Consider the following 24,617-nt stretch of genomic DNA (forward strand, 5'->3'; position numbering starts at 1 on the left):
ACCAGTGCCAACAATAAAGTGTTGTTTATTCGATCAGCAAAGTGAGCAGAAAACTATTAATTATTCTGTAATGATTTATTAAAAATTGTTGTACATTCAAATGCTAAGTACATTTTATATTACATTGTCTGTTAAACTCGGGTTCTTAAATATTAAAACCTTTGACTACACTCTGTGTGTGATGATATTGACTCTGTATTTCACATCTAACTCACTGTATTGTACAAAATAAATGCACCCGAGAGGGTCCAAGTACATTTTGGTGGGGGTCAGTGCCCTTGTGTGTAGTTAGTTATTTAGTTATTTTGTTATTTAGTTAGTTAGTTAGTTAGTTAGTTAGTTAGTTAGTTAGTTAGTTAGTTAGTTAGTTAGTTAGTTAGTTAGTTAGTTAGTTATTATAGCACAAACAAAAGCAAGGATGAGTTAGAATGATTATAGCATGAACAAAAACAAAGATTACAAACATTCATTTCCTGTTTAGGCCTAATGATGCTGCCACGCTGTTGATTGTATCCTGTAGTGGGTACGCACCCAAAATCGACCAAAATGCCAGAAGGAGGCGGTGTTGTACAGATACACTGTCATTTTTATGGCGCTACTGGTTTTGGGGTCGGTGCATTTGGTCAACTGGGCAACATCGTGGTTGGCTTGCGCCAATCTCACTTTTAATGAGGCCCCACCCCCATTTATTTTCGGCAGTCAGACCAGCCCAGGGATAATCTTACTTTAATTAGCCCGTGATGTTGAAGTGGAAATCATTCATCCCCAATTCTGCATCATGTCGCGTGGTGTGTTGGTGAAAAACTTGGAGTCACTGAGCCTTGATTCAGGCATCGCGGCCCGATACCCTGGGCGTTCTCTCAGTTGGTCTTCCTCTGATGGGTCGACCCATAATCCGCAGGGTCAGGCTGTCTCCTTGAACAGCAGGAATGGAAGTTGGGACACAGTGAGCACACTTCTTGAAGATGTGACAGACCTAGTGGCTAAGTGTCCCATCCTACCTGAACTCGAAGAGTATCCGTGGACCGAGCAGGAGCTAAGAAGAGTCGTGCGTAAAGCAGTCGGTTCGGATGATGTGTTCAATGTGGTAGTGCGCCGATTCTCCATGCTGCTCGGGAGGGCTTTAGTGCGTATCTCCAGAGAAGCGCAACGACTGAGTGAGTTCCACAAGCGATCCACACGCCAGGAGGTCGAGAGCACCGTGAGACTGGTGCTGAGCTGGGCTTTGGCTGACACCTGCATTTCCTCCGCGGTGAAGGCGGTGTCCCTGCACTGCATGAGCTCCGGAGATTCCGTGCGTCAGTTTGGCAAATCTGCGCAGTGCGGATTGTCGCTCTCCGTCGCTCGCTTCTTCAGATGGATGGTGGACACGCGAGTGTCAGAGCGCCTGCACGACTTCGCCGCGCTCTATTTGACCTCATGCATGAAACGTTTGGGGGAGGAGGTGGCGGTTTGTGCGACACAGGCAGCGAGGTGGAGTGAGGAAGACGCCGGCAGCATCACCTGCTATCCAATGAGCGCCGAGATGCTGGAGGCGACCGTCAAGAACGACGCGGAGCTGTGGGGGCTGCTGCAGGTCTACGAGCATCTGATCTGATGCCAAGTACATTTACTACAGTACATTTGTCTCCTCTCTCTCTCTCTCTCTCTCTCTCTCTCTCTCTCTCTCTCTCTCTCTCTCTCTCTCTCTCTCTCTCTTTTTTCTTTAAAAAAAAGGAGTTTCTTCAATCGGTTGAGTTGTAGTGCCTAATCTAATTGGGAAAAAAAATATTATTGTAGACGAATTTGAAAAAACTCAAAGCTGTTTTGTCATTGCCACCCCCCCCCCCCACTGAAAAATAAAACAAGTTTGCACTATGTGTAGATCTAAACTTGCTGCGGCAATTTTATGGATGACTAATTACATTAATTATTAATTAATTACTACCGTAATTTTTGGACTATTAGTCGCTCCGGAGTATAAGTCGCACCACCCATAAAATGCACAACAACGTGAAAAAAACATATATAAATCGCTCCGGAGTATAAGTCGCACTTTCTGGGCAAATTTATTTGTCAAAATCCAACACCAAAAACAGACACAAACCAGCAACAACAGGCTAAACGATACGGTATGCTAACGTGACATACACAAACGAGAGGCTGAGAACGGGCCTAACGTAACATTCAAAGTTATTCAAATGATTATTACATAAATAACACGTTTATCAAACCATCTGTGTCACTCCAAATCATAAAATACATCGATCATCGATCGTGTAAACAATGCCGCGTACGCGCGCCGTCGGATTCGTGATTTGCATGTCTAATTATTCCACAGACCCATATAACGATATAAAAAGTATATTTCAAATAACTATCATATAGCAACAATATTACCAAACCACCTGTCACTCCAATCATAAAATACATCGATCATCGATCGTGTAAACAATGCCGCGTACGCGCGCCGTCGGACTCGTGATTTGCATGTCTAATTATTCCACAGACCCATATAACGATATACAAAGTATATTTCAAATAACTATCATATAGCAACAATATTACCAAACCATCTGTCACTCCAAATCATAAAATCCATTGATCATCGATCGTGTAAACAATGCCGCGTACGCGCGCCGTCGGACTCGTGATTTGCATGTCTAATTATTCCACAGACCCATATAACGATATATAAAGTATATTTCAAATAACTATCATAGAGCAACAATATTACCAAACCATCTGTCACTCCAAATCATAAAATCCATCGATAATTGATCGTGTAAACAATGCGGCGTACGCGCGCCGTCGGACTCGTGATTTGCATGTCTGGCGTGATGTGTGCTCGCATGCTGTCCATCACAAGCAGAGCTTGCATCCTAAATTGCATTGCTGCCCCTACTGTTTTTTTTTTTTTTTTTTTTTACATCACCACACTAAATTCTCTTCACCAGACCTGTGCTTTTTAAAAACTCAAAAAAAAAAAACAGTGCTTTCCAGTCCCAGTTGTTGCGTCACGGCCAATGGTGAAATTTAAATCACCCTCGTTCAGTTTAGTTTGAAAATAACTATATTTCTTTTTCAGTTGTTTTTTTTGTTTTGTTTATTTGTTTCATGAACTTGAATATTGTGCTTTAAAGTGTGAATTGCTTTATTCGTTTTTTCAGTGTATTAAAAATATGTGAGGTGATCAACTGTACTAGTAAGTAATGTGTTAATGATCAAGTAAATTATTTGGAAAAAAAAAGACATATAAGTCACTCCTGAGTATAAGTCGCCCCCCCACCCAAACTATGAAAAAAAACGCGACTTATAGTCCAAAAATTACGGTAATTACTAATTTTGGGAGCTCAAGATCAGGGGATGCTTTGAGAATAATTGGACAAACAATTGACAATTATTCTCAAAGCATCCCCCTGACAATTATTCTCAAAGCATCCCCCTGATCTTGAGCTCACATAGACTATGTGAAGCCCTTTGAGACTGCTTGTGATTTAGGGCTATACAAATAAACTTGACTTGACATAAATATATTTTTTCTTTAAAAAGAATATTTGGGGTTGCAGCGTTACTCTGCGGTAATGTCATCTCCCAATCACGTTACTTGAAATTGAATTTGTACAATGCACAATAAAAAGACACAAGAAGTTAAAAAGAGAATAAAACAAAAACTTAACTTTAAAAAATACAAAACATACTAGAACTAAAAAAAAAGAAACAGCAGTCTTGCTGTAAAGCTCATTCTTGTTGGGTGAATTTACCAATCAGTTTCTCTGTAAAGGGAACCCAAATCAGGGATACTATTACTGTAGAAAGTAGTTTTGGACACATGTCGCAAAACAAAAGAGACTGGCACCTAGGCCTGACATAGTTTTGTTGAACCGCAAGGTTATGTTGACCTTTACCCAAGTTTTTTTTTCAATAAATTTATTTTTACTAATTTCTCGCAGCTAAACACAAGAGCAGCTTTATACTTGGCAGCAGAAAATGACCTTTGTTTTGTTTGAGGCCCTGTTTTCTTTTGGGAGACACACATGAACATGGATGTGTGTGTGTGTGTGTGTGTGTGTGTGTGTGCTTGCATGCGTGCGTGTTTTCAGGGGCCACAGGTAGAATCACAGAACAGAGCAGTGTTTGATGCAGTAGCCAAGGTGGATGTGTGTGTGTGTGTGTGTGTGTGTGTGTGTGTGTGTGTGTGTGTGTGTGTGTGTGTGTGTGTGTGTGTGTGTGTGTGTGCGTGTGCGTGTGCGTGTGTGTGTGTGTGTGTGTGTGTGTGTGTGTGTGTGTGTGCGTGTATATGTTTGTGACTGAGTTTTTAGGGGCCGCAGGTAGAATCACAAAACAGTGGCGTGTGTTTTGTTCTCTGCAGACTGGTCTCCTGTTGTGTACTTATGAATAGATTCCTGTTCACCCTTTAGTAAACACAACAGAGTAATCAAAGCCACGTTCGTTTCAGGTTCAACTCAACTTATTATTATTATTACTATTATTTTTATTGCCCTCAAAGCATCTATTCAGTGGCCTCCGGGTGAGTTTTCTAGGTCACAGTGATAATTCTGGTCAGGCTGATGGACACTTTTCCCCAATTAAAGATCAGCTAAGCTCATGAAAAGTAAAGGAAAATGTTGAAGTTGATTCTTAATTCAATTCCATTCAATATACGGTTAACATTCTTCATTTTATTAATGTAGACTGTACTCACCAAACTTTAAGGTATTGCACAGCATAAATACAATATACAGTTCACATACTCTCCAAATTACAGATGGCTATCTCAAACTCACTAGCTGGGTCAGTGAAGGCTTTTACCAATTGTTCTCACTGCTGTTGTCATTGTCCGGGATGGCAGGGTCAGCAAATAGTTGCTCTAACACAAAAGACATGGATGTGTGTTGTCCATCAGCAAACTTCCACAAACTTTGATTGGTGATGACTTCGAGCATGACTCTGCTGGCTTGGGCTTCTGCTGGCATGTGGCAAAGCAGACCTGATAGTAAACCTCTAAACATTTTTTGTGAACCATGGCCCTTTTATGCAACTTTAAAAGTTTAAAAAATTCTGCTATAGCTTGAGACTAATAGTGTTAGTTACTATTTCTTTAATATACAGGAATTGTATACAGTAGCAAAATAGTAAAGGAACAGAAAACCTTTGGGGAGACACTTCTGGGTCTCGAAGCACAAATGTGGAGTTGCAGGTATTGGACGGTACTTAATGTTTGTATGTACATCCAAAAATGAGTCCATCTTCTTGAAGAGGTCTACTGCATGTGTTATTTACATCGATACATTTTTGATACTGCTTGTTCATATTAGGTGTCCCACGCACTTATTTTGTCAGAATGCAAAAAATATTTCACATCCCACAACTCTCTGCTACAACCATTCATCCTATCATTTAACTAAAAAATTTTGTAAGTAAATGCCTGCATAATATACTTCACCTGCGTGACTTCAATTTGTGTTTACAAAGCCACAGATGGGGTTCAGTTCCTATTCAGTGAGGTCAGGGGCAATGTTTCCTCTAATTTTTCATGTGTCTGGGCATACACAGAAGCTCCCTGAGTACACTGAGAACCACTGTGAGCAACATCAGATGTGCACGCTGTGGCCACACAACAGTATCACACCCGTTCAAAACCTTGGATCATAGCAAGTTACATGGCTTATTAAAAGAATCAAATTACAGCAGCAATTTTCATTAGTTTACTTTTACTATAAGTGATTTTGCCCACTTAAAATGAAAAAAAGACAAAAATCTTGTTCATGAGATGTGTAGTATGTTATATGTGAGAGTCCTGCTTTGGCCATGGGAAGAGTCCTGCTTTTGTCATAGGAAGAGTCCTGCTTTGGCCATGGGAAGAGTCCTGCTTTGGCCATAGGAAGAGTCCTGCTCTGGCCTGGGTGAAGTCCAGTTGTGGCCTGGCTGAGGGTCCTGTTCTGGAAGAAATGATACATATACATCTTTCAGACATAAAATTTTGTTCACATTAAAACATTCATATTTTGCACAATGACATGTGCTGTAGCTTGTGATACAGTGTAAATTCCTGTAACTCTTTGTCTGTAAAATATCTAATTACTCAGTTTTTTATTAGCATTTGTACTACCCAAAAAATATCTAGTAGTAACAGCATTAATGATTAATATCCATGAATAAAAAATCTTAATAAATGTCACTAGAATACGCAAATCGGACTTAAATTTTACCTTATTTTTCACGTCTGTCCTTCTCACTTCTCCAATGGTTGTACACTTTGTCCAGGTTGATGGCTTCGTCTGCTTCTTGCTTTGACTTTATGCGCATCAGCTGGTCCAAATGTGCCACTTCAAGACGATTTCTATACGCTGTTTTGATATGATTCATTAAACTAAATCCTCTTTCACAATCCGCACTGGAAGCTTGAAATGTAGCACAAATATCCACAAGCTGTGAGATCTTTAGCTCCTCACGTCTAAGTGCAGTAGCAACCATATCTGAGAATGTGCTGATTGACCCATAGACTGTGGGTGGTGGAGAATGGCCAAATACTTCTTTGCCAGTGTGGCAATGTCTACTGATCCATAGTCAAAACTGATGTCTGAGCTCAATGCTTCAATGTCAAATGCAGACCAATCCTTTAATTCATCCTCTGGAAAACGAGCATCCATGTGATCACAGAGTTTACTAATGAAAAGAGTAATCTCACCAGCATTTCTGCCATTAGCTGATGAGGTCCCCATTGCCTCTTTGACACGGTCACTCCACTGTACATCCTTCTCCTTCAAGTGTTGGGAATGCAACTTCTCAATCTTTGCTCTAGCAAAGAAGTGTCCTTCCATCACAGTCAGGTTGCGTCTTTGTAAAGTGAGGCAGAGTTGTGCTAGCTCACCAAAACATCTCCCAAAGCAGTGACAGTAACCTTGAACATTGAATCACTCAGCTTTTTGAAGCAGTACTTTGCCACTGGATCTCTGTTATCAGTGAATTCTTCAGCTTCAGCTTCAGCTTCATCTTCTTCCGCTTATCCGGGGTCGGGTCGCGGGGGCAGCAGCTTTAGGAGGGACTCCCAGACCTCCCTCTCCCCAGCCACTTCCTCCAGCTCATCCCGGGGGATCCCAAGGCGTTCCCAGGCCAGCCGAGAGATGTAGTCTCTCCAGCGCGTCCTGGGTCGACCCCGGGGTCTCCTACCGGTGGGACATGCCCGGAACACCTCCCAGGAGGCATCCTGATGAGATGCCCGAGCCACCTCATCTGGCTCCTCTCAAGGTGGAGGAGCAGCGGCTCTACTCCGAGTCTCTCCCGGATGACCGAGCTTCTCACCCTATCTCTAAGGGAGAGCCCGGACACCCTGCGGAGGGAACTCATTTCAGCCGCTTGTATCGTGGATCTCATTCTTTAGGTCACGACCCATAGCTCCTGACCATAGGTGAGGGTAGGAGCGTAGATCGACCGGTAAATCGAGAGCTTTGCCATTTGGCTCAGCTCTCTCTTCACCATGACGGACCGGTACAGAGTCCGCATTACTGCCGACGCTGCACCGATCCGCCTGTCGATCTCGCGCTCCATCCTCCCCTCACTCGTGAACAAGACCCCAAGATACTTGAACTCCTCCACTTGGGGCAGGATCTCATCCCCGATCCGGAGAGGGCATTCCACCCTTTTCCGACCGAGGACCATGGACTCGGATTTGGAGGTGCTGACCCTCATCGCGACCGCTTCACACTCGGCTGCGAACCGCTCCAAGGAGAGCTGGAGATCACGGACTGAAGAAGCCAACAGCACCACGTCATCTGCAAAAAGCAGTGACGCGATGCTGAGGTCCCCAAACCGGACCCCCTCAACGCCTCGGCTGCGCCTAGAAATTCTGTCCATAAAAATTATGAACAGAATCGGTGACAAAGGGCAGCCTTGGCGGAGTCCAACCCTCACTGGGAACGAATCCGACTTACTGCCGGAAATGCGGACCAAACTCTGGCATCGGTGATACAGGGACCGAACCGCCTTTATCAGTTAGCTCGGCACCCCGTACTCCCGAAGCACCCTCCAGAGAACCTCCCGAGGGACACGGTCAAACGCCTTCTCCAAGTCCACAAAACACATGTGGACTGGTTGGGCGAACTCCCAAGCACCCTCGAGGATCCTGCCGAGGGTGTAGAGCTGGTCCACTGTTCCACGGCCAGGACGAAAGCCACACTGCTCCTCCTGAATCCGAGGTTCGACCTCCCGACGGATCCTCCTCTCCAGCACCCCTGAATAGACTTTACCAGGGAGGCTGAGGGGTGTGATTCCCCTGTAATTGGAACACACCCTCCGGTCCCCCTTCTTAAAGAGGGGAACCACCACCCCAGTCTGCCAATCCAGAGGCACCGTCCCCGATGTCCACGCAATGCCGTAGAGGCGTGTCAGCCATGACAGCCCCACAAGATCCAGAGCCTTTAACAACTCCGGGCGGATCTCATCCACCCCCGGGGCCTTGCCACCGAGGAGTTTTATAACTACCTCAGTGACTTCGACCTCCGAGATTGGAGAGTCCGCCTCAGAGTCCCCAGGCCCTGCTTCCACAATGGAAGGCGTGTCGGTGGAATTGAGGAGGTCTTCGAAGTATTCCCCCCACCGACTCACGACATCCCGAGCCGAGGTCAGCAGCACACCATCTCCACTGTAAACAGTGTTGACCGTGCACTGCTTCCCCCTCCTGAGACGCCGGATGGTGGACCACAATTTCCTCGAAGCCGTCCGGAGGTCATTCTCCATGGCCTCGCCAAACTCCTCTCACGCCCGAGTTTTTGCCTCAGCAACCGCTGAAGCCGCGTTCCGCTTGGCCATCCGTACCTGTCAGCTGCCTCCGGAGTCCCGCAGGCCAAAAAGGCCCTATAGGACTCCTTCTACAGCTTGACGGCATCCCTTACCGCCGGTGTCCACCACCAGGTTCAGGGATTGCCGCCACGACAGACACCAACAACCTTACGGCCACAGCTCCGGTCGGCTGCCTCAACAATGGAGGCGCGGAACAAGGTCCACTTGGACTCAATGTCCCCTGCCTCCCCCGGGACGTGGAAAAAGCTCTGCCGGAGGTGGGAGTTGAAGCTCTTCCTGACAGGGGATTCTGACAGACGTTCCCAGCAGACCCTCACAGAGCGTTTGGGCCTGCCAGGTCGGACCGGCATCTTCCCCCACCATTGGAGCCAACCCACCACCAGGTGGCGATCAGTTGACAGCTCCGCCCCTCTCTTCACCCGAGTGTCCAAAACATGCGGCCGCAAATCCGATGACACGACTACAAGGTCGGTCAACGAACTGCGGCCTAGGGTGTCCTGGTGCCAAGTGCACACATGGACACCCTTATGCTTGAACATGGTGTTCATTATAGAAAATCCATGTTGAGCACAGAATTCCAATAATAGAACACCGCTCGGGTTCAGATCGGGGGGGCCGTTCCTCCCAATCACGCCCTTCCAGGTCTCACTGTCATTGCCCACGTGAGCATTGAAGTCAGCCAGTAGAACGATGGAGTCCCCAGAAGGAGCGCTCTCCAGCACTTCCTCCAGGGACTCTATGAAGGGTGGGTACTCTGAGCTGCCGTTCGGTGCATAAACACAAACAACAGTCAGGACCCGTCCCCCCACCCGAAGGCTACCCTCTCGCTCACCGGGGTGAACCCCAATGTGCAGGCGCCCAGCCGGGGGGCAATAAGTATGCCAACACCTGCTCGACGCCTCTCACCGTGGGCAACTCCAGAGTGGAAGAGAGTCCAGCCCCTCTCGAGAGGACTTGTACCAGAGCCCAAACTATGTGTGGAGGCAAGTCTAGTCGGAACCTTTCTGCCTCACACACCAGCTCGGGCTCCTTTCCAGCCAGAGAGGCGACATTCCATGTCCCCAGAGCCAGCCTCTGGAGCCGGGGATCGGACCGCCAAGGTCCCCGCCTTTGGCCGCCGCCCAGCTCACTATGCACCCGACCCCTTTGGCCCCTCCTACAGGTGGTGAGCCCATTGGAAGGGGGACCCACGTTTTCTTTTCTGGCTATGCCCGACCGGACGCCATGAGCGAAGGCCCGGCCACCAGGCGCTCGCCTTCGAGCCCCACCTCCAGGCCTGGCTCCAGAGAGGGGCCCCGGTGACCCGCGTCCGGGCAAGGGAAAACGACATCCATTTATTGTATTCCTCATAAGGGGTCTTCTGAGCCGTGCTCTGTCTGGCCCCTCACCTAGGACCCTTCTGGCATGGGTGACCCTACCAGGGGCATGAAGCCCCAGACAACATGGCTCCTAGGATCATAGGGGCACGCAAACCCCTCCACCACGATAAGGTGACGACTCACGGAGGGGATCAGTGAATTCTCTTTTGCAGAATTCTTGAAGCACAGTGTAGTTCCTCAGAACAGCATTGACAGCTTGGTGCCGCGACAGCCATCACACTTCGTTCAGAGGCCTGAATGACAGTGTATCTTCATCAAGAATCTTTGCTAGGTCCTCCATTTTGCCCCTCTTCACAGTGGACCGAGAGAAAGTGGAATACACAGTTCTAAGAAGAGTTTCCACATCTCGCATCAAAGGTACATTTTTCCAGGCATCATCAACGCCCAAGTCCTCTCTATGGGCCACACAATGCTGTTCAGTTAGGGGTGTTATTTGGCGCTTTAACAAAGCCGCAACTCCGTTGTGTTTTCCTAGCATTACTGAGGCACCATCGGAGGTCAGCATCACCATTCTCTGCATGTCCAGTCCATGTTTGGAGTAAAACTGAGTTATTGCCTGCACAATATCCTGAGCAGTGCATGCTGTCAGCTAGATGATGCCACCAAACACAGTTTTATAGTTAACATCATTTTCCTCCCTATATTTAATATATAGGATTAGCATTTTGTGTACTGATATGTCTGTGCTCTCATCTACTATCAGGGTATGCCAGGGTGCATTTTTAACACTGCACATAGTCTCATTCTGCATTGATTGAGTTCACAAATTCAAAGGCATAGCTTTTGCTTCGCCAGCTTTCTGGTATACTCACATACTTTGCCATGTGACCGTGGATTTGTTGAACTGACAGCATTGATGCATTCATTTTGATGGCAAGTAAAATATTGTCAATGCGAACTTGAACTTGCTCGGGGTCAGATTTTGTTTTGTGTGACAGCTCCTTCCTTTTCTCTCTGTCTTTTGCGCTCTCCCGCAATAATGTACCAATCCCCTGTCCCATCTTGAGTCTTCGTACAATTCCAACAGCTTTCAAATGACTTTTCTGCTGAATGTGACGCTTGAGGTAGTCCAACTTCCATTCAGTCCACATTTTTTCCTTCGAAAGCTCACATGCTACATTGCCTTTATCAAAAGTCAAAGTCCGCTTTATTGTCAATTTCTTCACATGCCAAGGCACACAAAGAGATCGAAATTACGTTTCCCACCGTCCCACGGTGACTAGACACAGTACACAACACTCACATCAAATAGCACCAAGAGTAAAAACGAACAGACAAGAGCAACAAATAAGTAATAAGCAAATAACCCAAATAAATAAACAATAAATAAATAAATAGACAAATAAGAGCAGCAAAATGGAGCAAGCGCGCTAATAGCAGACAGCCAGATCATAGCGCAAAAGAACCGGACGTCATGTAGCAGAGGGTGGAGGGGGGAGGGAATTCAGGATCCGGACAGCTTGGAGCACGAAGCTGTCTCTGAGTCTGGTGGTATGGGAGCACAGGCATCTGTACCTCTTCCTAGAGGGCAGAAGTACAAACAAAGAGTGAGCGGGGTGACTCACGTCACACAAAATCGCGGCCGCTTTTGCGGGTGAGACGGGAGGCGTAAACTTCCTTCAGGGAGGGGAGCCCCATGATTTTACTCGCAGTGGTCAGTATGCGCTGCAGGGCCTTCATGTTGTACTCAGAGCAGCCACCACCCCACACAGCGATACAACTGGAGAGGACGCTCTCAATGGTGCCACGGTAGAATGTGGTCATGACGGCGGGAGGAGCACTTGCTCGCCTGAGCAGAAAGTACAGGCGGCGCTGAGCTTTCTTCGCCAGCCACGCAGCGTTGGTGGTCCAGGAGAGGTCCTCACTGATGTGCACCCCCAGGAATCTGGTTCTGCTCACTCTCTCCACCACAGCACCGTCGACGGTCAGCAATATTAAAACAATATTATTGGTCTAATTCATTAGATTAGATTAGGTCTAATATTAGATATTAATTAATACGTTTATGTTGAATTTTATTTTATGCGCTGCATAGATTTTCTTGTGCGCTGAGAATGTGCAAGCAGTGCGCGATTGCGCAAGTGCGCAGCTTCGAGGGAACATTGGTCAGAGGTGTCTCTCACTTTGATCTACTGTCACTATGATTGACTGGCAACAAATCAGGCTGATATTCTCCCTTTCAGCAAATTGGCTCAAGCGCCCAGTCTCCTGAACAGAGTTTGAAACAAATTCACAAAACCGTTCTCTATACTAGCTCACGCAAGCAGTGTTGCATGCAAAGCCAATAGTGATATTCTGGAGTGTATATAGTGATACAGATATCATGTACCAACTGCTCAATGTCTTTTCGGTGACTTGTTTTGACTGTGTTTAAGAGAGATGTCGTTGCCAGCCCATGTCAAGCCTTCCAAAAAAGTTGCTGATGAATCTTTGGAGAGCCAGGAAGACACATATATTCAAATGGAGCTGCGAATGTTGGAACAGGCCCTACTTGCCACCAGTGTGGGCAGCATTGCGGAGCTCAGTAAGTGTGTGTGTGTAAAGGGGGTAGGGGCTTACTGTGTGTGTGGTGCCGCAGTCACAGTTGGCACTTGTGTTTCGTGTGTGTTTGTTTAAACTGTGAGCAGTGTTAGCCTCATGGGGCCCATCACTATAAGTTGCCAGCTCCCCCAATGTTACAATTTACCGTAATTTTCGGACTATTAGTCGCTCCGGAGTATAAGTGGCACCACCCATAAAAAGTACAATAACGTGAAAAAAACATATATAAGTCGCTCCGGAGTATAAGTCGCACTTTTGGGGCAAATTTATTTGTCAAAATCCAACACCAAAAACAGACACGAACCAGCAACAACAGGCTAAACGATACGGTATGCTAACGTGACATACACAAACGAGAGGCTGAGAACGGGCCTAACGTAACATTCAGAGTTATTCAAATGATTATTACATAAATAACACGTTTATCAAACGATCTGTGTCACTCCAAATCATAAAATACATCGATCATCGATCGTGTAAACAATGCCGCGTACGCGCGCCGTCAGACTCGTGATTTGCATGTCTGGCGTGATGTGTGCTCGCATGCTGTCCATCACAAGCAGAGCTTGCATCCTAAATTGCATTGCTGCCCCTACAGTTTTTTTTTTTTTTTTTTTACATCACCACACTAAATTCTCTTCACCAGACCTGTGCTTTTTAAAAACTCATAAAAAGAGCGCTTTCCCCTCCCAGTTGTTGCGTCACGGCCAATGGTGAAATTCAAATCACCCTCGTTCAGTTTAGTTTGAAAATAACTATTTCTTTTTCAGTATTTTTTTTGTTTTGTTTATTTGTTTCATGAACTTGAATATTGTGCTTTAAAGTGTGAATTGCTTCATTCGTTTTTCCAGTGTATTAAAAATAATATGTGAGGTGATCAACTGTACTAGTAAGTAATGTGTTAATGATCAAGTAAATTTTTTTGAAAGAAAAAAACCACATATAAGTTGCTCCTGAGTATAAGTCGCCCCCCCACCCAAACTATGGGAAAAAAACGCGACTTATAGTCCGAAAATTACGGTATAACAATTTTGGCCTTGTATCCAGAATAAAAAATGGTCACAGCACTCTCATTATATGTGTATATATATATATATATACACACACATAATATATATATATATATATATATATATATATATATATATATATATATATATATATATGTATGTATTTATACTTTGTACATGTTCTATTCAGAGTTGGTAATTTTGCACGTTATTGACTCAGAATCACAACAGTTTGTTCTTGTTTAGGAGTAAATGTTGATTGATAGCTCAGTGGGGTATTCCAGGTAGATGATTTAGCAATGAGTCCAATTGTGACTTTGAGTTTGACTTACCTTGAGACAGGAAACTGAACTCGGATTTCTTACAGAAAACGTTCAAGGAGCATTTTAGCTACCCAGTGTCAGTTGCCTTGGTGAGCAACTCAGAGTTTCACTTACGTCTATTCTTCAAATTACAAACCCAGACATTCCTTTGGATTCCATACTCACAAATTTTCACTAAACCTGCTTTCTGGAATATCCCTCATTTGCGTGTTATTGCCAACAAATGTACAGTAGACGTTTGTCAACATAATCATATTTGAAAACAATGAAACAAATCACAAATTTGTACATTGTGACATTTTTTGTCTATTTTACATGCGTAAATAAAGAAAAAATGTTGAAGTGTGCAGTCTGGAGCCATAATGTGAATGATTATTTTACCATATATAGTATGTGTGCCCAGCCTCTTGTCCCTAGGTCATCTTCGGTTCTCTGTGACCATAACGAGGCCAAGTAGGATAGAAAAATAATGGATGGATATGAACTTCATGTCTTACATTCAAATGAAATAGCAAGGCCTCAGTGCACAACTGACCTTTTTTTCCAAATAACACATTTGCACAGGTGATCTGGTGTCTAGAACGATGCACCACATGCACCGTCTGCGAAGTTTAACTTCTTCCATTAGCCCTCCTCGCTCAGCCAATCAATGCTGGGCGGCTGATGCCCTTCGCTCACTGTACTACTTCCTGTCCAGCCCGCAGATGGAATCAGTGGAAAATCAAAATTTAGAACCTCCAATGATGATATTGAGAAGAGACAGGTGCGTTCTTGTACGTTATAGATTGTTGTGTTTCCAAACACATAAAAGGTCTGAAGTACATCAGGTTCTATGGTGGAACCCGGTTGTGATTCATGGCAGTCAATTTTACAACTCAGTGGCAAAGCCTGGAAAAAGGGGTCATGACTAGCAATAAGCTACTAGCTGTCCTTTTAATCATCAAAGTGGATCCGTCAAAGTGGGGAAGAGGCCAATGGTAAAAAAAATAAAATGATAAGGAATAACCCAACAGTTTCAAACTTAAAGTGCAAAATGCAACTAAATGACACAAGTGGTCAAATGGAGAGGAAGGTCAACAGGTGAAATTGGTTGGGGATTTAACTTAGCTTTACTTCAGTAGGGCTCATAACATTAGAAGTTCGCCAACTTCCTCTGTCATCCGGGATGGAGGAATTAAAAGTAAGTCCAGAGCTGTAATGACATGCAAAGACTATCAGAAGGAAGGACTTTACGAGCATACAAGAGAGACTGGATTAAATTGGAGACAATCAGGTGGATGAGACACCGCGCAGGGGGGATGGGATGGATAAACGTGACAGGCCGTGATTGCCATGGATACAAAGCCAGATGTTTAAACGGTAAAAGAAAAATTGCAACAGTAGTCAATGTGTGCATGAAAAACACACTTAGGCAATTGAAAAGGGGACGAAGGCAACAACATTTGACAGTGTGTAACAGCCCATGATAGTGTGTTGGTTAGTGAGATGTACTTCACATTGCTACAAAACAACATTTGATGGCAAAATCTGACTTTTAAAAGAAAATAAAGACATTTAAAAGCAAAGTAGTACAATTAATAAAAGAATCTGGAGCACACAAACATCATTATTGGAAAAAATATTCTAGAAATGCTTTAAAACACAATTATACACCTTTGAAAAAGCTGGGTCAAAAATATCCTAAATTGGGCCATTCGGATTGGACAGAACTAGCCAATAGGTATTATGGATCATTTGGGCTGGATGATGGGTGTGTTGAGTTGAGCTTGTATACCACAAAAACAGGATTAAATGTGACTTTTTTGTTGAGGTAATCCAGTATGACAGAAAAATGCAATTGTTGTAATATTAATTCCAATGAATAATTAAATATTTAATTCATTTTAACAGAGTCATTTTAAATTAACATACTTAAATAAACATACTTAAAATTATCTGCTCCACTTGGAGATGTTATGTAACACTAGTTCTTCAGGGAAAATATTTTCTGAATCGCATTTACATTATTAAGTAAAATACAGACAGGTAGCTTGAGCTATGCCGCTATCTTGCTGTGACCATTCTCTTGCTTTCACTGACCTTCCCTTCTCTACGACACTCTTTGCACATGCACGTTAGTTCATTTCAGTTACGACTGCAAAGGATCCTTTTCTTCCTTTCAGTGGCCTGTCCTTCTCTATGACACTCTTTGCACATGCATATTAGTTGATTTCACTTTAGACTGCAAAGTCACACATTAACACAGGCTAGGCAGAGCCGTCCCCTTGTAGGTGGGCGGCCAAGAGTACAAAGAAGTTATCCTAGAGGTGGGGGTTAGACTTTCTTCCGCAATCTTGCAGAAAAGGCTCCACAGCTGTGTCTCAATCTTTCTGGCATATTCATTAACTGAGAATTCATCCCGGTAATTACTATTAGCATAGTGAGCATAAAAGCTGGGAAAAACTGGGAAAATATAACAAAAGTTTGATGCTGATACAAGTACTCCACAGTTAGAGAATCCTTGGAACCATTTTTAAGTCCAATAAATTGTCCATAAATCGGTGCAGAGGTGCCTTGGTGGGCGGATGACCCGTCCAGCGGGAGTTGCAGTCAACGGGGAAAGCTGATGGGTGTGTAGGTGGACTCTGCGAAAGCACGCTGCAGTGATCCTAGGCAAAAGGTAGGTAGTTTGTTTGTGTCACAAGTGGAAGAAGTAAAAAGCACACGTCTTTTATCACTGACTGCCAACAAGTAAATAAAGACACAATGACTAAAGACACAAAGACAATATTTGCAACAAAGAACATCTGTATAAATATGCCTACCACTGTATGCCTGTTGGGTGAGAGAGCTCCTAATGTCCAGCGTTTTACTTCTTCCCACACTTGAAGGGTTGTACCAAACTGAACTTGAACTGGATTTCACTCAATAACTGGACTGTTGTTCCATTGTTTCCATTTATTTTCTTCACCTGTCTGCAAGTTAGGTGAAAACCCGTCCGTCTGTTCAGAACGTTTTGTCTCTTTTTGGTACTTTTCCGTATTTGCTCTGTATTCCCGTGCTGCTAGAGGTGATGCCTTTGCTCATCATGTCTTTCCTTCTGGCGTCCTTGATTATATACAGGTGAGCAGCGCGCACACGTCCTGATTGGCTCATTTGACGCAGGTGAGTAGCGCGCGCGCACAGTCAGCTGCCGTTTGCCGCGACACCTAATGACGTCTATCAAAGTCCCAATCTTATGGCCAGCATTTGTAGTGACTTCCAGGATCATCATTATGACGGGGAATTCTTCAAGGCCAGTTTCTGCCAGCAGACTCCTCTCTGGCACGGTTGACCTGAATGTTTGTGAGACAGAATTGCAGAATGCATCTCGTCATCGCTGAGCTAAGTCAGGGGGCAGGCTTGTCAGGAACTCTTTTTGGGCCTCTGTGTACTGTCTCCATCCACCTCTTGCTGGGTGGGGCTCTGGCCTTCTCGGCCCATCTCCCTCACTCCCAGTCTTTGGACAGAGGTAGTAGTGATGACCTTGAGCATCCTTACACCCCTCCTTCTTGCACAGGAAGGTTGTCTTGCATTCTGCATCATTGTCATGAAACTCAAGGCACCTCTCACATGCACCAATTTTCTTCATAGCCTTCTTCTTCTGCGTTACTCTGTTTTAAACTTCATGCAGTAGTAGAGTTTCTTTCTGTGTCCCCTTTCTCCACAGACAACACAGGATTCTTGGGAGCTCTGGGAGTATGTGGACTTTGTGCGCATGCTTTTGCGGGCCTCTTGCCTCCTTCCCTCTCCAGCTGGGGTCATCGTCCTTAACCTGGTCCAACTGCTCGTAAATCTTCTCCTGGCTTCTCAGGAATTCAAGGAGCATGTCGAACCTGTCTTCTGGGGAGGCATCTTCCTCTCCTGACACATGGACCAGCCACTCCTTCTTTAAGCTTGTTTTCTAGGGACTTTGTGACGAGTGGGTTCTTCAAAGCACCAGTATTTCCCAGTCCACTGAGGTCATACAGGGCCTTTTCCACAATTTGTATTAAGTCAAAGTTAAAGTCCCAATGATCATTGGCACACACACATCTGGGTGCGGTGAAATTTGTCCTCTGCATTTAACCCATCCCCATGTGATTTTGATCCATCCACTGGGGGAGAGGGGAGCAGTGAGCAGCAGTGGTGCCGCGCTCGGGAATCATTTGGTGATCTAACCCCCCAATTCCAACCCTTAATGCTGAGTGCCAAGCTGGGAGGCAATGGGTCCCCTTTTTATAGTCTTTGGTATGACCTGGCCGGGGTTTGAACCCACAACCGTCCAGTCTCAGGGCGGACACTCTACCACTAGGCCACTGAGCTGAGCACAGTCTTTCTGGGTTGGTGACTTTTCACTGGTGGCAGCGCCTGTAGCTCCTCAATTATTTCCAGCGCAATTGCTGTCTTATTTCCGAACCTGTTTTCGAGGACACGGAAAATCCCCTCTGCTGTCCCATATATTGACAGAAAAAAGGTTCCTCGCAACTTTGTCCTCCAGGTTGCCCAAGAGCTGGATCTTCTTAACCTACTTGGAGCCAGTCGGTTCCCCCTGCGTTTGGAGTGCATCCCACTCTTTTCTCCAGAGGTAGAAGTTCTGCTTGTTGCCATCGAACCGTGGGAGGGCAGTTGGTTTCAGCTTGATAGCAGGTGACTGGGTTGGCATTTCCTCTGAGAATTTGTTTTGCAGTTTTGTCTGAAGTAGACCAGCTTTCTCAAAGGTTAACTCCAACAGTGAGGCTTCTACGCTCCTAACACGCTGCTGGAAGTCAGATCACTCTTCTTCTGGGACCCACCGAGTCCGTTGGCACATGGATTCTTTCGCCGACTTCACCAGCCATTCAAGGTTGCTGAGCATTAGTTCATACACCTCCAGCTTCAGGTCAGACTTTCTTGCAGCCAGACGTCTGCAGTCTTTCTCGGCTGTTTCCACCGCACGGGTTCAGGGCAGCCAAAACCTTGCCACAGAACTTTTTGGGCGACATCCTCTACTTCCTCCAGCTTCTGTTCGCAGTCCTTTGTTGTTTTCCTCACTTATGCATCGATTTCCTCCTTAGCAGTCGAACCAACCTCTACCTCCTCAGTGAAGTTTTCCACCTCCTAGTTTGCCTCCATTACCTTCTCCGCCTCAAGTGTGACCTTGCTGAAAGCTTCCATCAGTTCTTCGGCCGACATTTTCTTGCAAGACTTCAACAGTGAGTTTGCTTGCCGGGTAAACCTCAGTTTAGCGGTCGTTCTTTCTCTTTGACTTTGACTCGGCCATTTTAGGCTTTGCGGAGAATGTTGGGCTTAGCTTTGCAGTAGTAGGCGAGCTGGACGTGGACAGTGGCTGGCAGGCTGGGCGTGGACTCAGCGGCTGGTGGGCTGGGCATGGACCCAGCGCCAGGCGGGCTCGACGTGGACTTAGCGGCTTTCGGGCTCGGCTTGAGTCTGGCTGGATGGGGTTCTTCAACCAGCTGGACGCGTTTTTTCACTGTCAAGCATTTCACTTCTTCCCACACTTGAAGGGTTGTACCGAAATGAACTTGAACTGGATTCCACTCAATAACCAGACTGTTGTTACATTGTTTCCATTTATTTTCTTCACACGTTTGCAAGTTAGGTGAAAACCCGTCTGTCTGTTCAGAACTTTTTGTCTCTTTTTGGTATTTTTCCGTATTTTCTCTGTATTCCCGTGCTGCTGGAGGTGATGCCTTTGTCCATCATGTCTTTCCTTCTGGCGTCCTTGATTATATACAGGTGAGCAGCGCGCACATGCCCTGATTGGCTCATCTGACGCAGGTGAGTAGCGTGCGCGCGCACAGTCAGCTGCCGTTTGCCGCGACACCTAATGTCCGCCACAATGTTACATCTTAACTGAAAAAACAAAACTCATTAAAATACATAAATCTGTGTGTTTGCAGGGAACGACTCCTCTGATGTATGCTGCTTCTGGAGGAGATGAAGCACTGGTACAAATGCTCATAAATGCTGGTGCTAACCTGGATCTTCAGGTAGAAAAGAACTGCTACTCTGCTCCTACACATTCTTACTCCACAAGTGAAGTAACGTCTGCACTGTTTATGTTGTACAGGTCCCCAGCTGCTCTGCAAGAAACCCATCTGTTTATCCCGGTAGTCGACACTGGGTAGCCTTAACCTTTGCTGTGCTGCACAGTCACTTCTATGTCGCTCAGGTTTGATTTTTACCCTGACTTCAAATTAATTATTTACTGCATCTACCTACCAATTTTCATGTTCAATAGCAAGCAGCAGTCGTAATGAAAACGTCTGACACTCAATGAAATCTTCCAATTTTGGCTGCGGCCTTTCTGTGACAAGTTTCCATTTCTTCCCCAATGAGTACGTGAGTTTTCTATAGGTTAGTCAAGTCAAGTTTATTTATATAGCCCGAAATTACAGACAAGTTTCAAAGGGCTTCACGTGCAAAATTGACAATTATTCTCAACATCCCTGATCTGACCTGTTACCTCTTCATTAGAGTGTGTATATAGACGCCGTTCGCTGGTCAGTCCTCGCCATTTCATCTGTTTTGACACACGCACACCTGCCACCCGAGATCCGTTTGGCTGATCTGCTGTGTAGCGGTACGCCTGGCTGGTTGTCTGCCTTGACTCACCCATGCCTTCCACCTGATTCCCGTTTGTCTGAACGGCTGTGTCACCACAACACGAGCTCGCTGACCGGTTCGTCAGTCACCTCTTGCACCTGCTCTCCTGATGTTCTTGCCTCCCTTTGATGTTCTAGCCTCCCTTTTCCCCTTTTCCGTGTTGCACATGGTTGTCCTGCCTTGTTTGTTACAGGCTGGCTGCCGCGCTTCTCACGCTTGTCCGCAGTGACACACGTTGCTCAGAGGCATGCCATCAGCGTGTATTTAAACACCGTTCTCCCGTCACTTATAAACCCGCGAAGTGCATTCATGAATGGTGCAGCGCAAAGTGGTGAGGGATCACTGTACATTATACAGCGGCACCATTGAGAGAGGATTGCATGAAATCAGATAACAATGGATAATAACAACAATGATGTCGTGTAATTCAAACACAAAGATATGGTAATTTCATAACAATCAAAATCAGCTTTATTGGCCAAGTTTGTGCATGCCAAACAAGGAATTTGAGTCCAGTTGTTAAGTGATCTTAATATTCCCTTTTTATCTGATTCATGAGAAGAGAGTCATTGGAAGTTGAACAACAGAAACTTTACTGCCACGCAGGTTTTCAACACAACCAAATATGAATACAATATATGGGACAGAATATACTAACTAAAAACAAATGAAGTTTTAGACATGTGCACACTGTTCTTGCTACTACAGGAGTAGTTTTGTGTTATCAGACTCAGCGTGTTGAGTGAAATTGTGATTAGGTGTTCTCCGGATAGATAGTGTGGCTGGCCACACCATTTCCACTGTCTTGGATTGATTTACCAGTGAATCCTCAAACCTGGATGCTTGTCAAAGTCTATTGTAAGATGAAAGAATATATCAGATCCACTACATTATTGCGAGCCTGACATCATTGACAGACAGACAGCAAGGAATGATGTAGACTCAATCAACATTAGTGTGTAGTGAATGTTAAGAAGATGCTAACAGTGTTCACTCTTCAATCTGGTAGCTAATGTTGGAGGCTGGCGCTGATGTTGAGGGTGGAGTCCTATTGGATGGGAGAGAGAGTGCCGCTGAGACACCATTGCAGCTTGCTGCTGCTGCAGGTACTTTATTTAATATAGGACTCCATAACATACAGTAAAAGAGATATTCGTGTTCTCCTCATTATTACTTGTACAGTGACACAGTCATGTTATATTTGTTTATTTCAAGAAGGACGACAGAAATTGTAGAATATATACCAGGGGTCGGGAGCCTTTCTGGCAGACAGAGCCATAAATGCCCATTTTTAAAAAAATAATTTCCCATGAGAGTCATACCATTAAAAAAAGACAGGTTAAATACAATAAATGCATGTATTTTAATTAAGACCCACGATTTTTTGTGTGTAATCTATTCTATTACGTTTTTAATGTCGCCAAAAGAGCCATATCTGGCTCGCGAGCCATAGGTTCCCGACCACTGATATATACTGTTGAGAAGCTGAAATTCCGAGTATGAACACCATTTTAAATGAAAAACAAATCATCAAAACAATTAATTGATTATTAATAATAATCAATGGGTTCACAATTAATTGGTAATTATATGTACTGGCTGGTGAAAACAGCATCATGTATGTGATGATCTCATTTTTATGTTAACATGTTTCATGTTTAGGTAGAAACTGCTAACTTTGGGTCTGATTATTAGATATTGCTATTCTACGTTACTAGCTTACTGCTCACCTATGGAGCAGATCCTTTGCTCAAAGTGCATAATAGAAACTCTTTAACGTCACCACTGTATGAGGACATGAACTGCTTCAGTTATGCAGCTGCACATGGACACCAGTGAGACGGTCATCTTTTTTACCCTTTCATTGACATGGACATACGTATGATTTAAATTTTACAATCACATGGCTGGTACATTTCCAACACTAAAAGCAATACACCACACTTGATTCACTCCACGACACATCTTTGATCATATAAACTTCCTGGTTTTCTCTAGAAATATTTTGAGAAGACTGCTGTTTCAACCACAGCAAAGGAAGGAGAACATCCTTTTTCTGGAGGAGATCCTAGCCGAAGGAGTGGAGAACACACCGATTCCAATGCGGTCTCCTGAGACAGACTGCTCAAACACCACTCCAAAACTTTGCAAGGCCAAAATGAAAGCCCTTCAGCAAGCAGCATACTACAGTGCTGAGCACGGTTACCTGGACATTACCATGGAGCTACGAGAGATGGGTGAGCACATGAAACAAACTGCGGTAGGCCATAGACCTGAACGCCTTTTTTTGTATGTATTTCTTGTAAATTAACTTTCACTAATTTGTCCTGGAATCTTTATAAAACGTCCAAGTACACCCCCTAGACCAGGCGTCAGGAACCTATGGCTCTCGAGCCACATATGGCTCTTTTGGTGATGTTATTAAAAAGAATACATTAGTACACTCAAAAAATCCATCCATCCATCCATTTTCTGAACCGCTTTGTCCCCATGGGGGTCGCGGGCGTGCTGAAGCCTATCCCAGCCGTCATCGGGCAGTAGGCAGAGGACACCCTGAACCGGTTGCCAGCCAATCGCAGGGCACACAGAGACGAACAACCATCCGCACTCGCACTCATACCTAGGGACAATTTAGAGTCTTCAATCGGCCTACCAAGCATGTTTTTGGGATGTGGGAAGAAACCGGAGTGCTCGGAGAAAACCCACGCGGACACGGGGAGAACATGCAAACTCCACACAGGGAGGACCGGAGGTAGAATCGAACCCGCACCCTCCTAACTGTGAGGCGGACGTGCTACCCAGTGCCCCACCGAGCCTCCTCACTCAAAAAATTATTGGTCTTAATTAAAATACATGCATTTAATTGTATCTAGCCTATCCTTTTTTTAAATGGTATGGCTCTCACGGGAAATTATTTGTAAAATATGGGCATGTAGGGCTCTGTCCGCCAAAAAGGTTCCCAACCCCTGCTCTAGACAATGATCTCTATAGTAGTTTGTTCAATCCAAAAGTAAATGGGTCAGCGTAACTCTCAAGTGCCTTTGGTACGCTCATGAGATTCACTCTGTCAACAGCAGAATAATGAAAATTTGAGGTCTCATTGTGAGTGGACAAATGTTTGCATATATGTCAGTACAATAGGAAATGTGAAGTAATAATGTAAATATCAGTGCAATAAGAAATGTTAAGTAAGAATGTAAAACTGTAATGAAAATAAGTACCTTGAAATGTGTTTCTTATGATTCATACCATGTACATCATTTTGGCATGGCCACATACTCTGTTAAGTCAAGTCAAGTTTTCATATAGCCCTAAATCACAAGCAGTCTCAAAGGGCTCTGTCCTCTGCATTTAACCCATCCCCATGTGATTTTGATCCATCCCCTGGGGGAGAGGGGAGCAGTGAGCAGCAGCGGCGCCGCGCTCGGGAATCATTTTTGGTGATCTAACCCCCCAATTCCAACCCTTAATGCTGAGTGCCAAGCAGGGAGGCAATGGGTTCCATTTTTATAGTCTTTGGTATGACCCGGCCGGGGTTTGAACCCACAACCTTCCAGTCTCAGGGCGGACACTCTACTACTAGGCCACTGAGCTGGTTACTGTTAAGTAAGGAGTGAGTGAAAAGGGATTAAGTAATACTGTTTTTAAAAAAAAACAACATGCTTTTACTGTGCACAACAAGCTATTTGATGAATTAAGACAGTTGGATTGTTTATTCTCCTTTCATGTTTGGAATGAACAGTTTGTCTAACTGAAAATGCTGCCCACCCTGTGATTGTGGAGGTTAAGACATCTGATTTTTTTCAGTTAGTTGCAACTAGCATTTTGTCTTTCATCAATTGAAGCTGAAACGGTGGGTTGTTGCATAATAAATATTTCCACCCATCTTTTAGAATTTTCTTCATTATAATAAGTGCAATTGGATCATGAATCTCCGTGAGTCGTCACCTTATCGTGGTGGAGGGGTGTGCGTGCCC

At 44.8% G+C, this 24,617-nt stretch overlaps 1 pseudogene; it reads left to right on the plus strand.

The window, feature by feature from the left end:
* Positions 1-778: 778 nt before the first annotated feature.
* LOC147058853 (ankyrin repeat and BTB/POZ domain-containing protein 2-like) overlaps positions 779-24,617 on the plus strand; it is a 29,417-nt pseudogene continuing 5,578 nt past the window's right edge.

The sequence above is a fragment of the Syngnathus leptorhynchus genome, chromosome 3 (genome assembly GCF_054491065.1).
Source record: "Syngnathus leptorhynchus isolate UIUO chromosome 3, UIUO_Slep, whole genome shotgun sequence".
NCBI lineage: Eukaryota > Metazoa > Chordata > Actinopteri > Syngnathiformes > Syngnathidae > Syngnathus > Syngnathus leptorhynchus.